Source organism: Nerophis lumbriciformis, linkage group LG25 (assembly GCF_033978685.3).
Source record: "Nerophis lumbriciformis linkage group LG25, RoL_Nlum_v2.1, whole genome shotgun sequence".
Lineage (NCBI taxonomy): Eukaryota > Metazoa > Chordata > Actinopteri > Syngnathiformes > Syngnathidae > Nerophis > Nerophis lumbriciformis.
Genome location: NC_084572.2, coordinates 8,734,202 through 8,749,653, shown reverse-complemented (window position 1 = coordinate 8,749,653; position 15,452 = coordinate 8,734,202). Strand labels below are relative to the sequence as shown.

Below are 15,452 nucleotides of genomic sequence, written 5' to 3'. Positions count from 1 at the left end.
TACAACTGACCACTAAATGGTAACACCCCAATAAGTTTTTCAACTTGTTTAAGTCGGGGTCCACGTTAATCAATTCGTGGTATAATCTTATATTATATTATCTTACATAATTATTGACAAATAGACAAAATTCCCCAAAAATGTGCAGTTCCCCTTTAAATCGAACAAGCTATTGTACATTTCATCATGTAATATCATATATAATATTTATATATTGCTATTACATACATCTTGTGTTTGTTATTTATGAACTTATATACTGTAGTTCATAAACTATCTGAACGTGTGTTAGCTTAAGTCTGTTAGCAGCTCACCCGTCCAATGGAGCACCTTTAACCTTCACGACCACACTGCTTATTCTCCTCAGGTCGATCATTTTTTGCGAGTATTTTATTCTGTTTATCTATTTTCCACATTTAACCTCGTTTGGTGAGTAAAGTTGGTAAAATTCAGCGAGGGACCGGCGAAACTTGACGCAGCTGTCAGTCATCAAGAGCCAAGCCACGCCTCCAAACAAGGCATTCGCGTAAGCTGATTGGAGGACAGATGACCAATCAAAAGAGACCTCTACATCGACGTCACATGACAATGAAGAGTATGCTAGATTGATAAAGCTACAGCAATCTACCCTAAAATTGTTTTTTTTTTTTTAAAGTCTTTTTATTTTTATTTTTTTTGCAATTACATTTCTCTTTTCGAAGTTAGTTTTAACTAGTTAGTTAGTTTGAAGTGATAGTGTTGTCGGCTGCTCTTTCCCGTGTCGTCGACTTCCACCGCCAGAGGCCGCTGTCCGCGCTGTTTTGTAGCCACGCAGCGGCACGCAGGTCTGCCCTGGAAGAACGGCAGCCTGGTGGGATATGTTTGTCAACGAGTGTGTGTTGTGTCCAGGTCAGCTGTGATTCTACTTAGCGAAAAACTTTGTCCATTTGTCGAAGGAGAGACAACGAGAATGCGGGCTCCCGTGGATGTGATAAAAAAAAAAGGTCAGCTGTCCTCCAATCAGCTTATGTGAATGCCAGTTTAGCTTAGTTAGTTAGCTTTAGTTTAGTTTGGCTTCGCGGGAGGTACAGTACGTGTCACAATGTTTCCTGGCGACTTTGTCAAGATTGAACGGATTTCGGTACAACACCGGCAGCGACTGCAGATGTCTGTGTGAATCCCGGCGCAGAGCGGCATGACGGAATTCCGCCCTCCATGAAGACTCCCAGGTTTGATGGCAAGGCGAACTGGGAGGCATTTCATGCCCATTGAAATGTTGGCACAGGCTGGAAGATGGTCTCCAGAAGAAATGTCCCTCCAGTTTGCAATGTGCCTCACTGGTGATGCCTTGTCGATCCTGAAAAGGGGGGATAGTGAAACGGCTTGCTGGGGTTGATGTTGTCTTCCTGAGTGGGTGATATTCAGAGTTCCCATTGTCGTGAACGTACCACGCATGTAAGTTGATTGGCGAAGAGGGAGGAAGCATTCGTTGTTGCGGAAATGAGGAATGAGGATAGACGTGCATGTGGAAGGAACGAGGTAAGTTGAGCTGTGTTAGCATAGGTTGCTCCATTAAAGTTTAAAAAAAAATAGCGTCAGACTTGGTGTGCACTTCTTCTGGACGCTACAATATTTTCTTTTTTTATGCATTCTAACTTGTAAATAAAACAAAACCAAAAGTCAGCTAACAGTGGAGGTAATAGAATGTGTTCTATTTGCCTATAAAGCATTCTAAAACATCTAAAAACCTGTATATATGTCATGTAGTAACAGGCACATTCAGAATAATGTTCAATATTTACGTATTTTGCCAATTGTAAGCATACGGCGGCATGTTTATATATAATTCCCTTCAACAACAACACTACTAATCATGCAGACTTCATGAGAGACAAGTTGGGACATATTTCTGAGCCTGAATATAAGGAGGATGACCTACACTTTTTAGAAGCTGTGTGCTAATAAGATGCAGCTTTAGTGAAACATTAAACATCATGTAGCAGCATTGCTAAGTGCTTATCATGATATACAAACTACAAACATAATAAAACATTCACTTACTGTACACTGTCTGCTCTCACTGGGATGCAGACTGATGGGATGTTTATATCACCCCGTTTAGATGAAGAATTAATCATAATTCTCACGCAGGTGGGTGCAAACAAGTGTCTGTTTGTGTCTCTCTGGGTATACGTTGAATGTCTAAATTGACCAACCTCTCGGATTATGGCCACAACCTTCTACTATCCAGGTGAGACACATGATTTATAATCTAGAACAGGGCTATAGAACAGGGCTATAGAACAGTGGTGAAACAGGGGGGTATATATATATATATATATATATATATATATATATATATATATATATATATATATATATAATAATGGATTAGATTTTATATCGCGCTTTTCTATTATTAGATACTCAAAGCGCTCACAGAGAAGTGGGAACCCATCATTCATTCACACCTGGTGGTGGTAAGCTACATTTGTAGCCACAGCTGCCCTGGGGTAGACTGACGGAAGTGAGGCTGCCAGTTTGCGTCTACGGCCCCTCTGACCACCACCTATCATTCATTCATCATTCATTCACCAGTGTGAGCGGCACCGGGGGCAAGGGTGAAGTGTCCTGCCCAAGGACACAACGGCAGCGATTTGGATGTGAAGAGGCGGGGAGCGAACCTGCAACCCTCAGGTTTCTGGCACGGCCGCTCTAACCACTACGCCATACGAACCAGTTTGTTCCTCCCAGGGAATTCAAGTCACTAGTCGCTCCCAAGCTCTTTACGACACTTAAAGCTGAGTAGAAAAACCACCAGAGACAGAACAGGTATTTTGTAATATATTTGCAAAATTTTGCATATATACATTGAGACCAGTCCAGCATAGAACATTCAATCGCCCCGCTAAGCTGGTCTGCCCCCCAAAAACCCTCTTCCCTCTTAAGTCCCTGGCAGTCATGTCTCTCTAGCCAAAACAAATGTCCATTATGTCTCTCTCTAACATTCCTCACTTCAAGGTTAAGCACACAGAATTGCAGACAACCAAAAGACCACATTTGGAAGAAAAACACTAGCTGTTTTGTAATATGAAAATGAAATGAAAAGAAGTAACACTTAAATTCGGATATATGTAAATATCTGCTTCCGACAATATCCACACACACACACACACACACACACACACACACACACACACACACACACACACACACACACACACAAATAAGCATGTAGCCAAGGCCTCCGGCCGAATTCTTTAAACTCAATGTGGCCCCCCAAGTCGAAAACATTTTGTGACCCCTGATCTAGAATTAACTTTCCCCAACTCAATACATCAGCTAAATAAAGACCAGTGGACTTAAGGATCCTTGCCGGAACTTAATCTTCTGCCGTGTACCCAGTCTGCCTTCGTCCCTGCGTTGACGAGCTGTGCGTCTGGTCAGCCGTAGTTTTCTCTGCTTGCCGGACTGCCTCTTCGATCCTCGACCCCCGTTTGGACACGGACCTCCTACGCCTCGCCATTCGCCCTGACCATCTGCCTGCCCCACAGACTGCCTTCATGCCTTGTTCCTCCTCTCGAGTCAACACAGGGTAAAACACCCAAGTAATTACCCACACATCGTCTAACACCGCACACTCCTGGGTTTTGGTCACACTCCATTCTCTAGCCTAGTTTATTTATAGTGTTATTGTTGATTATTATCCGTCCATCCATCCATTTTCTACCGCTTATTCCCTTCGGGGTCGCGGGGGGCGCTGGAGCCTATCTAAGCTACAATCGGGCGGAAGGCGGCGTACACCCTGGACAGGTCGCCACCTCATCGCAGGGCGTTGATTATTATATATTTTTCAATATATATATATATATATATATATATATATATATAATAAAATACATAGCGCTATACTGCCCCCTTGTGTCTGTGCCGTCAACTCCCTCCTGCTAAACATAACAGCAATAGTTTAATTCCATTAGCTACATTTTTAGCTACTTCGGACTTGCCGTATTTAACGACTTAGAATGCATAACAAATGAAAAAAAAAGTGTTCTTGTCTTGCATAGGGATTGTGAATGATAGGCAAAAATAAGAAAAAAAAGTGCAGATCTCCTTTAACAGCACTATGAATTTTATGCTGTCTTAGTTTGAGCCACTAGGGGTCAGCAATGCACGGCTTTTGGGAATGATACGTCGCTTTCATTCTTAGTGGGTCTTAAGTAAGTAAGTAGCAATGATTGTCACACACACACTAGGTGTGGCGAAATTATTCTCCGCATTTGACCCATTACCCTTGATCACCCCCTGGGAGGTGAGGGGAGCAGTGGGCAGCAGCGGTGAGAAGAATAAATGAGAAAGTATTTTGACTTTCAGTCTTTTTAGAGGTGTGCATGTGAAAAAATATATATTTAAAGTGAGATGAACACCTTTCTTTTTGGTATCTTTGCAAGAGATTCTGTAGTGCTTGATTATAAATGTTGCCATTCGTTGTCAAGAATGTTTTATATCAAATACTTTTGTTAATTTGCTTTAGCTTCAGCCTTGGCCAAGTGAGCATTGAGTGTTGATGCTTAATTGTTAGGTTTTGGGCTGAAGTATGTCAAGAAGAAAATGTCTGTAAGCCACCGAGCGCTCTCCCTCCCACTTGAGTCACTTCTCCTCTGTGGTTGCGCGCCCTGCGCTTTTTACGCACTACTCCAGAGCGACAACAGCAGGGTGACAGTCCCGATATGAAAGTCCGGCTGATGATGTTGCTGCTGTCGATTGTTCTCATCAGTCTTCTTTGGCCGGAAGCAAGTCGCTGCTCGGTGGCAGGTGTAAACTTCACCGTGGTAGGAGACATCCGCCACTTTGTCACCACGCCCGATGCCGTTTACATAGCGGCAGCAGACAGGCTGTACCAGCTGAACCACAACCTGAGTCTGGTCCGGACCGTGAACCAGAGGGGGGTCCTCACCGGCAAAAGTGATTCTGCACAGTTCTACAGAGTCCCGGAGAAGGCTGAATGGAACGCAACGTTCAGCATCAACATGCTGTTGCCCTTTTTGGCCAATGAAACGCTCATCAGCTGCGGCGAAACGGACAAGAAGTGTGGATACTGCGAGCTGCTGGCGCTGACCAACATCTCCAGGGTAGTCTACAGGGAGAACATTCTAGTGGGACCCTCCAGGCACCCGAGCGCGTCCGTGGCATTCTTGGTGTCTGTGGCGTTTACATTATGACCGCCATAGAGCAAAGCAAAAACAAGACCGCAGAGAACAAGTACTCCTTCTTGAATAACGACGTGCTGTACCTCTATGACACCGTTCACCACCAGAATGAAAAAGCAGGGAACCAAGGAGACATCTTCTCCATCTCTGGTGACTCTGCCACCCCGGTCTTTAGAAGCAAAGGCGACGTGGACTTTGTGGATGGATTTCAGATAGATTCTATCATCTATCTTTTTGCCAATGTGCCTTCTTCCGTAGCTGGTGGTAACAAAGTCCGCCTCCTATGGCTTCAAGCCAAACCAAATAAAGTGGATACCATGAAGTCGTTCCGAGGATCGTCCCTCATCATTCCCGGGGGGAAAGGCAGCAGACTCATAGCCTCCTCGGTGGTCTCGGGCCGAGTGCATTCGCCCCTCTGGGTCGGCGTGTTCAGTATGTACGGAGAGCCGAGCAACACCAAGCTGGTTCTGTTCAACATCACCCCTGATCTGAACATAAAAGAAAATGATGATCAAGACTTCAGTGCCTCAACTAAAACCTACAATCCCACTAAGGTTGGTCCATCACCTGGGTCGCCATGTTGGCTGCAGAAGAACATGAATATCCTTTGACGTCAAGACTTGTTGTCAACTTGGATTGCCCGTCTAACGCCAGTGTCTGTGCTCCTCAGCCTAGAGAGCTGCAGCCGCAGAAGGTGCTCTTCAAGAAGACCTCCATGACTTCTGTACTGGCTGTGACACAAGGAGCGTGGATAGTCGTCTTCATCGGGACAGGCGATGGCCAGCTCATTAAGGTAGGTCTTATCAGTCAGTGGTTGTCTGACATGTGACTTACCAACCTTTTCATTCATCTACCCTGGCCCAGAATAACTGAAAGTGTGTCCGTGCAAAGCAAACCCATTTTTGCGGTCAACATGTGCTACGGATGATCCCGCTTATCGTCTTTGGTCACGTCTAATTGATAGACAGGCATTCGTTGCGCTTTTTGCGTCTTACTCCTTGTAACCTGCCATGAAAAAGTCATTGGATTACTGCTGCTAACAAGACCAACATGTTCATAATGTCGCACGCTTGCCCCTTAAGGAGGAAGTCAAGCAGGAACCAAGAGTACGAGACCAAGGATGGTTTCATAATGCTGTGGCACTCTTCCTCTTCCGTAACCTCCATCCATCCATTCATCCATTTCCTACCGCTTATTCCCTTCGGGGTCGCGGGGGGCGCTGGAGCCTATCTCAGCTACAATCGGGCGGAAGGCGGGGTACACCCTGGACAAGTTGCCACCTCATCACAGGGCCAACACAGATAGACAGACAACATTCACACTCACATTCACACACTAGGGACCATTTAGTGTTGCCAATCAACCTATCCCCAGGTGCATGTCTTTGGAGGTGGGAGGAAGCCGGAGTACCCGGAGGGAACCCACGCAGTCACGGGGAGAACATGCAAACTCCACACAGAAAGATCCCGAGCCTGGGATTGAACCCCAGACTACTCAGCACTTTCGTATTGTGAGGCAGACGCACTAACCCCTCTTCCACCGTATATATATATATATATATTTACAAAAAGTATGGAGTGTGAAACTACTCCAAATGTGTATGTGTGCGACTTTGTGTGTGAATTAACTGTTGTGTGTTACCAGAATGTTGAGCGAGAAGCGGAAGTCCCGGAGGGGAAAGGCAGGCTCAAAGGTCCGTCAGATAGGCAGGTAGTCGAGGGAAATAGCGAGGCGTCAGAGTCCGTGTCCAGGCGGGAGGTCGAGATCCAAGAGGCAGCCAGGGAACCAGAGGGAATACGGGGAGACGAGACACACTGTTCGTAACGCGGGAACGGAGGAAATGCTGCTGGAACGACACGACACAGGACAACACACAATGAACACGGAGGGGGAGAAAACACAGAGAGACAAGGAATGCATAGAGCTTGACAGATTTGGCTTACTGTACAGGACAGGTAGCTACGTTCTGGCCCAGGATAGTAGGTTTGCACCGGCTTAAGGAGGCAGGTCCTATATATACTTACATCATGTATATATTACATGTTATTATGAATGTTACTACATGACATATATACTTACATCATGTATATATTACATGTTATTATGAATGTTACTACATGACATATATACTTACATCATGTATATATGACATGTTATTATAAATGTTGCTACATTACATATATACTTACATCATGTATATATTACACGTTATTATGAATGTTACTACATGACATATATACTTACATCATGTATATATTACATATTATGAATGTTACTACATTACAATCAGCACCTCCAAGTCCGAGTCCATGGTTCTTGCCCGGAAAAGGGTGGAGTGCCATCTCCGGGTTGGGGAGGAGACCCTGCCCCAAGTGGAGGAGTTCAAGTACCTCGGAGTCTTGTTCACGAGTGAGGGAAGAGTGGATGGTGAGATGGACAGGCGGATCGGTGCGGCGTCTTCAGTAATGCGGACGCTGTATTGATCCGTTGTGGTGAAGAAGGAGCTGAGCCGGAAGGCAAAGCTCTCAATTTACCGGTCGATCTACGTTCCCATCCTCACCTATGGTCATGAGCTTTGGGTTTTGACCGAAAGGACAAGATCACGGGTACAAGCGGCCTAAATGAGTTTCCTCCGCCGGGTGGCGGGTCTCTCCCTTAGAGATAGGGTGAGAAGCTCTGTCATCCGGGGGGAGCTCAAAGTAAAGCCGCTGCTCCTCCACATCGAGAGGAGCCAGATGAGGTGGTTCGGGCATCTGGTCAGGATGCCACCCGAACGCCTCTCTAGGGAGGTGTTTAGGGCACGTCCGACCGGTAGGAGGCCGCGGGGAAGACCCAGGACACGTTGGGAAGACTATGTCTCCCGGCTGGCCTGGGAACGCCTCGGGGTCCCACAGGAAGAGCTGGACGAAGTGGCTGGGGAGAGGGAAGTCTGGGCTTCCCTGCTTAGGCTGCTGCCCCCGCGACCTGACCTCGGATAAGCGGAAGAAGATGGATGGATGGATGGATGGACTACATTACATATATACTTACATCATGTATATATTACATGTTATTGTCAATGTTACTACATTACATATATACTTACATCATGTATATATTACATGTTATTGTCAATGTTACTACATTACATATATACTTACATCATGTATATATTACATGTTATTATGAATGTTACTACATGACATATATACTTACATCATGTATATATTACATGTTATTATGAATGTTACTACATTACATATATACTTACATCATGTATATATGACATGTTATTATGAATGTTACTACATGACATATATACTTACATCATGTATATATTACATGTTATTATGAATGTTACTACATGACATATATAATTACCGTACATCATGTAAATATCACATGTTATTATGAATGTTACTACATGACATATATACTTACATCATGTATATATTACATGTTATTATGAATTTTACTACATGACATATATACTTACATCATGTATATATTACATGTTATTATGAATGTTACTATATTACATATATACTTACATCATGTATATATTACATGTTATTATGAATGTTACGACATGACATATATACTTACATCATGTATTTATTACATGTTATTGTCAATGTTACTACATGACATATATACTTACATCATGTATATATTACATGTTATTATGAATGTTACTACATGACATATACTTACATCATGTTTATATTACGTGTTATCATGAATGTTACTACATTACATATATACTTACGTCATGTATATATTACATGTTATCATGAATGTTACTACATTACATATATACTTACATCATGCATATAAAACCTTGATGGATGTTTTTAGAGCACTTTATTGGCAGATTAGAGCAATTCCCGTTGGCTCCATTGTTAGCTGACATTTTATTTACGAGTTAGAATGCATAAAAAAAACCACGTCTTACATAAGGATTGGAAGTTATAGAAAAAAAATTGCAGTTCTTTTATTAAGTAGGAAGTCAGCCGGAACAAACAGTAAGTAAGAGTAGGAAACTAAAGTTTTCTCGTTTCATCACGTTGTGGCTTCCTCTCCCTTAACATGAGACATTTGACTTCAATCACAAAAAAATAATTGTTTTAGGTGAAAAGTAAATTATTTTGTAGATAATGTCCACGTTTTTTAAAATAAAAAAACAAACAATTATTTCAAATTAAAGCGGCCCATCACTTTAGCTGTCCGTATATTTATTAGCATTGTACATTCCAAAAAACCGTAGAAATTGTCACTTAAGTGTTGAAATTCTCTTGGTATGGTCTTTTTGTAAATTTCATGCCAGACTTTTTCAGTCATGTTATGAATGAGTTTTTCTGGTTACATTCACACTTGAATTTCTGCATTTTGCGGCATTCGTTGCATCAACCATTGTCATCATTTTTATATTAAAAGTTAGTACAATAACGGTAAGTCCTAATGAGAGTACTTTTTTTCTACTTCATTCTAGTACTGTATGTTACCAAAACCCATCAAACTCTTTATTAAACACTAAATTTCTACCTAAATAGAAATGCATACATTTATTTAATTGGTAATCAACAGCTTTGCATGCCAGCCATTTGGGGAAGACAGGTTTTCAATTGACAGTAATTGGACAAAACCACAACAAATCACAGCTAATACCAGCAAGTGTAGAGGACTATGTATTTGAAATAAGTCTGACAAGTACTTACAGGGGAGAAAAATTAAGTTGCCGAGTCTAATGAGGTAAACATTTTTTTTTAAAATGGCATTAATTGGGCATAAACCAAGGCTTTCAAACAAATAAAAATATAATTAACCATGTTTAATCGCAGTTTGTTCATTTTTAACTCAAACTTAATCGCAGATAGATATAATTTTTCGTCATTAGTAAGTCCTCTGCATTTGACCCATCCCCTTGCTCACCGCCTGGGAGGTGAGGGGAGCAGGGAGCAGCTCCAGTGGCCACGCCCGGGAATAATTTTTGGCGATTTAACCCCCAATTCCAACCCTTGATGCTGAGTGCCAAGCAGGGAGGCAACGGGTCCCATTTTTATAGTCTTTGGTATGACTCGGCCGGGGTTAGAACTCACAACTTACCGATCTCAGTGCGGACACTCTTACTACAAGGCCACTAAGGTGCGGCCCGCCGGAGACGAGGTGGTAACGATGTCGTCTGAGGCGAGGAAGACGCCGTCGAGGAAGACGGAGGCACCTCTGGAGCTTGAGCAGCAGGCGAAGGAGGCTGCCGTGGTGCTGCTACCCGTGGTGCTGGCGCGGGGGCCAACCGTGGAGCAGGTGCTGACGCGGGGGCCAGCCTTGGAACAGGTGCTGGCGCAGGGGCCAGCCTCAGACCACGTGCTGGCGTGGCAATTAGGATTTTAATATTTAAATGCAGGGCAAAAATACAAAACAAAACTCAGACGCTAACAACAGTCACCAAGGGTGAACATCGAGGAAGAGTAGCGTGTCGAAAAATATACTTGCGCTAGGAGAAAAAACTAGGAGAAACGTAATTGTTGCGTATAACAAACATTGACCCAGCAACTAGTTCTGGGTGACAGAAAATTATAAAGTGGAGTGATCAACCAAAACACCTGGTGGGAACACTAATTGCTAAATTAAGACAGGTGAGGAGAATCAGTGCCCATGGAAACCAACAGTAAACAAAAGGAAAGAGGGTGCACCCAGGAAACTGATTAAAACATAGGAAACTACTAAACATAAATGATGCCATGACCCGGGTAACGGATCATGACATAAATCCCCCCCCAAGGGACGGATACCAGACGTCCCAAAGTAGAAACCCCCTCCCCTCAAAAAAACTGAGTAAGTCTAAAGTCACGGGAGGGCGGAGGGAGGACTTGGCGGTGGGCCGCCAGGCCAAATGTCCCCGAAGCCACCGGGGACGAGCCAGGTGGCGGCGGCGGCGAGTTGAACGTCGCCGCAATTGGTGAGGCGGGCAACCTCGGAACGGCCATGTCTGTGGCCGTTGAGGAGGCAGACGACACTAGCGCCAGAACCTCAGAAGTCTGTGAGTCCTGCACCTAAGTCCTGGGCATCGCTGCTGTTGGCGCCAAAGGCATCCATGAATAGCCCAAAGACAAGGAGGTGAGCAGTGCTGTGGTGCGGCTCGCCAGAGACGAGGTGGTAACGATGTCGTCTGAGGCGAGGAAGACGTCGTCGAGGAAGACGTCGTCGAGGAAGATGTCGTCGGAGGCGAGGAAGACGGAGGCACCTCTGGAGCTTGAGCAGCAGGCGAAAGAGGCTGTCGTGATGCTGCTAGCCGTGGTGCTGGCGCGGGGGCCAACCGTGGAGCGGGTGCTGATGCGGGGGCCAGCTTTGGAGCAGATGCTGGCGCGGGGGCCAGCCTCGGAACAGGTGCTGGCACTGGGATTAGGGTTTTAATATTTAAATGCAGGGCAAAAATACAAAACAAAACACAGACGCTAACAAGCGTGGAGCGCCAAAACCAATAGTCACCAAGGGTGAACAGCGAGGAAGAGTAGGGTGTAGAAAAATATACTTGAGCTAGGAGAAAAACCTAGGAGAAACGTACTTGTTTCGTATAACAAACATTGACCCAGCAATTAGTGCTCGGTGACAAAAAACTATAAAGGGGAGTGATCAACCAAAACACCTGGTGGGAACACTAATTGCTAAACTAAGACAGGTGAGGAGAATCAGTGTCCATGGAAACCAACAGTAAACAAAAGGAAAGAGGGTGCACCCAGGAAACAAACTAAAACATAGGAAACTACTAAACATAAATTATGCCATGACCCAAGTAACGGATCATGACATAAATCCCCCTTAAGGGAAGGATACCAGACGTCCCAAAGTAGAACCCCCGCCCCCCCCCAAAAAAAAAACTGAGTAAGTTCAAAGTCACGGGAGGGCGGAGGGAGGACAATCCGAAGCCACCGAGGATGAGCCAGGTGGTGGCGACGCGTTGAACGTCGCCACAGTTGGCGAGGCGAGCGACCTCAGAACGGCCATTTCTGTGGCCGTTGAGGAGGCAGACGACACTGGCGCCAGAACCTCAGCAGTCTGTGAGTCCTGCACCTAAGTCTTGGGCGTCGCTGCTGTTGGCGCCAAAGGCATCCATGAATAGCCCAGAGACAAGGAAGTGGGCGGTGCTGTGGTGCGGCCCGCCGGAGACGAGGTGGTAACGATGTCGTCTGAGGCGAGGAAGACGTCGTCGAGGAAGACGTCATCGGAGGCGAGGACGACGGAGGAACCTCTGGAGCTTGAGCAGCAGGCGAAAGAGGCTGTCGTGGTGCTGCTAGCCGTGGTGCTGGCACGGGGGCCAACCGTGGAGCGGGTGCTGATGCGGGGGCCAGCCTTGGAGCAGACGCAGGCAGGGGGGCTTGCCTCGGAGCAAGTGCTGGCGCGGGGGACAGCCTCGGAGCAGGTGCTGGCATGGGGATTAGGGTTTTAATATTTAAATGCAGATCAAAAATACAAAACAAAACACAGACGCTAACAAGCGTGGAGCGCCAAAACCAATAGTCACCAAGGGTGAACAGCGAGGAAGAGTAGCGTGTAGAAAAATATACTTGAGCTAGGAGAAAAACCTAGGAGAAACGTACTTGTTTCGTATAACAAACATTGACCCAGCAACTAGTGCTGGGTGACAAAAAACTATAAAGGGGAGTGATCAACCAAAACACCTGGTGGGAACACTAATTGCTAAATTAAGACAGGTGAGGAGAATCAGTGCCCATGGAAACCAACAGCAAACAAAAGGAAAGAGGGTGCACCCAACTGATTAAAACATAGGAAACTACTAAACATAAATTATGCCATGACCTGGGTAACGGATCATGACATAAAGCCCCCCCCAAGGGACGGATACCAGACGTCCCAAAGTAGAAACCCCCCCCCAAAAAAAACAACTGAGTAAGTCCAAAGTCACGGGAGGGCGGAGGGAGGACTTGGCGGTGGGCCGCCAGGCCAAATGTCCCCGAAGCCACCGGGGACGAGCCAGGTGGCGGCGGCGGCGAGTTGAACGTCGCCGCAATTGGTGAGGCGGGCAACCTCGGAACGGCCATGTCTGTGGCCGTTGAGGAGGCAGACGACACTAGCGCCAGAACCTCAGCAGTCTGTGAGTCCTGCACCTAAGTCCTGGGCATCGCTGCTGTTGGCGCCAAAGGCATCCATGAATAGCCCAAAGACAAGGAGGTGGGCGGTGCTGTGGTGCGGCCCGCCAGAGACGAGGTGGTAACGATGTCGTCTGAGGCGAGGAAGATGTCGTCGAGGAAGACGTCGTCGGAGGCGAGGAAGACGGAGGCACCTCTGGAGCTTGAGCAGCAGGCGAAAGAGGCTGTCGTGATGCTGCTAGCCGTGGTGCTGGCGCGGGGGCCAACCGTGGAGCGGGTGCTGATGCGGGGGCCAGCTTTGGACCAGATGCTGGCGCGGGGGCCAGCCTCGGAGCAAGTGCTGGTGCGGGGGCCAGCCTCGGAACAGGTGCTGGCACGGGGATTAGGGTTTTAATATTTAAATGCAGGGCAAAAATACAAAACAAAACACAGACGCTAAAAAGCGTGGAGCGCCAAAACCAATAGTCACCAAGGGTGAACAGCGAGGAAGAGTAGCGTGTAGAAAAATATACATGCGCTAGGAGAAAAACCTAGGAGAAACGTACTTCTTTCGTATAGCAAACATTGACCCAGCAACTAGTGCTAGGTGACAAAAAACTATAAAGGGGAGTGATCAACCAAAACACCTTGTGGGAACACTAATTGCTAAACTAAGACAGGTGAGGAGAATCAGTGTCCATGGAAACCAACAGTAAACAAAAGGAAAGAGGGTGCACCCAGGAAACAGACTAAAACATAGGAAACTACTAAACATAAATTATGCCATGACCCAAGTAACGGATCATGACATAAATCCCCCTTAAGGGAAGGATACCAGACCTCCCAAAGTAGAAACCCCCTGCCCCCCCCCCAAAAAACTGAGTAAGTTCAAAGTCACGGGAGGGCGGAGGGAGGACAATCCGAAGCCACCAAGGATGAGCCAGGTGGCGGCGACGCGTTGAACGTCGCCACAATTGGCGAGGCGAGCGACCTCAGAACGGCCATGTCTGTGGCCGTTGAGGAGGCAGACGACACTGGCGCCAGAACCTCAGCAGTCTGTGAGTCCTGCACCTAAGTCCTGGGCGTCGCTGCTGTTGGCGCCAAAGGCATCCATGAATAGCCCAGAGACAAGGAGGTGGGCGGTGTTGTGGTGCGGCCCACCGGAGACGAGGTGGTAACGATGTCGTCTGAGGCGAGGAAGACGTCGTCGAGAAAGACGTCGTTGGAGGCGAGGAAGACGTAGGCACCTCTGGAGCTTGAGCAGCAGGCGAAGGAGGCTGTCGTGGTGCTGCTAGCCGTGGTGCTGGCGCGGGAGCCAACCGTGGAGCGGGTGCTGACGCGGGGGCCAGTCTTGGAGCAGATGCTGGCACGGGGGCCAGCCTCGGACCACGTGCTGGCGCGGGGATTAGGGTTTTAATATTTAAATGCAGGGCAAAAATACAAAACAAAACTCAGACGCTAACAAGCGTGGAGCGCCAAAACCAATAGTCACCAAGGGTGAACAGCGAGGAAGAGTAGCGTGTAGAAAAATATACTTGAGCTGGGAGAAAAAACTAGGAGAAATGTAATTGTTGCATATAGCAAACATTGACCAAGCAACAAAACATAGGAAACTACTAAACATAAATGATGCCATGACCTGGGTAACGGATCATGACAGGTACTTGGAGAGCCAAGTGTTTTCTGAGGTGGTACTTGACAACCGCTGATCTAGACCACAAGGAAGTGTGTTCAACGTAGATTATAGGTCATCATAGGTCCCCTTTAATGGTAAAGACAAAATGTTTTTTATTGGCCACTTATGCATCAATATTAGTGAACAGCACCCAATAATGAATATTCTTCCATGTCTGCTTGTCATCAGCTAAACGTGGACAAGAACTATCACACCACTTGTCCCACACTGCTCCACCGCACCGACGGCGACAGTGAGGTATTTCCCAGGATGCACCTGGATGCGGGGCGTCAACATGTTTACGCAGCCTTCAGTAAGACGGTAGGCGTCTAATTGATGTCGAGATGAATGCAAAAGTCCGATGCCGTTTTTGAGGGTGGTTGTGTTGCAGGTGCAGCGTGTGGGTGTGTCAAAGTGCCACACCCACACAACACTGCAGGACTGCTGGTCAGCGCAGGATCCCAGCTGTGTGTGGTGTCATGCTAAAAACAGGTTGGACACATCAAGGCAACCTCCAGTCAC

General features: G+C 46.4%; 1 pseudogene; it reads left to right on the top strand.

The window, feature by feature from the left end:
* The first annotated feature begins 4,689 nt into the window (after positions 1–4,689).
* The window catches only part of LOC133621990 (plexin-C1-like), a 52,379-nt pseudogene continuing 41,616 nt past the window's right edge, over positions 4,690–15,452 (top strand).